Raw genomic sequence first — 1,375 nt, 5'->3', positions numbered from 1 at the left:
AACTTCAAGCTCAGGTTCAGAACAGAAGATATTATCCGATCGAGTTGAAATTTTGCACAGGTATTGCTGGTATAAGTGGGCAAGTTTTCCACACTATTACAATTCGATCAAAAAATATTTTCATTTTTCGGCTCACCCTAATATGTACCTGGCACTCTAAGAGGAGTTAAAATGTCGTCTAGATGGTGGACTGTGAGCCCTAGCAGAGCAATCTCTAGGGCGGCCTGAGCACAGACCCGTATATCAGGACGCTGCCTCGAGAGAGTGTGGTGCATAGGAATCGACCTTAAAGCTAGAAGCGTCCTGCTGTGGATCAGGCCACATAGTACGGACGTAGAAGGCTAGCTGGGACCCGGCCATGACCCTCGGGGTGATTGGAGGTCCACGGCACCACATTTTTTTGTGCGATTCGGCTACAAAAGCAACACGCCGCCAGTAGATGTCAAAGCAACACGCCGCTAACTTAAAGCAACACGCTGTGGATCAAGAGCAATACGCCGCTAGCTTAAGAGAAAGCAACACGCCTCTAGCTTAGGATAAAGTAATACGTCGCCGAGAGTCATAGTTACCATTCGGTGACGCGCCTCGGAAAACCTCTCCCGGATCAGTCGTCGACCTACCTTCCACAGGTTCCCGCTGGTAAACGCTGTGTGCGCTATCGCGTATGCAGCGACTAAATGGTTGACGACACTCCACTTGAGAACGTGGAGCTCACGGGTTCACCCCGAAAGGTATCAGTCTCTTCTTAGAGCGAAACGGCTCGTTCCATCTGTTTTCAGTTACCAGGTTAATGGCAAGCAAGAAGTCACCTCACAAGTGTATGAGAAACACTAACGAGCGGATTAACCCGTAAGGATACAGTAACGACAACTGCGTATTTTTTGGTATTCGATAATGGTTAACGGATTAGATATTGGCTTTCGATTTTCACATAAAGGCTTAAAAATGGTGCGTACACGCAGAAATGCCTTGGACACAGGTGGACCAGATCCCGGGTTGCCTGTAGCGGATTTACCCGCTATGGACCAGGGGATCATTAACGACAACCAGGCAGGTAATGCGGCCAATGAGACTGAAGTATTAGTTACAATAAGCGTTCCACTAACTCACGAAATAACTCATTGCGAATCTTGTCGAGCAAAGAACATTAGGCAGGGCTTTCTAAACCTAAAGGATTTAATAGTCCATTACAAAGAGCAACATAGAGATACAAGAATAGAGTTGAAATGCGCAAATTGTAGGAAGGTGTGATATCCTGCGATGTCCAATAACCTTAAAAATTTTATTTTTGCTTATTCAACACATTTATGAATTAATCGCTAGAATTACGGTATAAACTACCAACATATTGTTAATATTATAACTTGCCATTGAC

The sequence above is a fragment of the Ooceraea biroi genome, chromosome 13, assembly GCF_003672135.1.
Source record: "Ooceraea biroi isolate clonal line C1 chromosome 13, Obir_v5.4, whole genome shotgun sequence".
Lineage (NCBI taxonomy): Eukaryota > Metazoa > Arthropoda > Insecta > Hymenoptera > Formicidae > Ooceraea > Ooceraea biroi.
Note: the sequence above shows the minus strand (reverse complement) of the source record.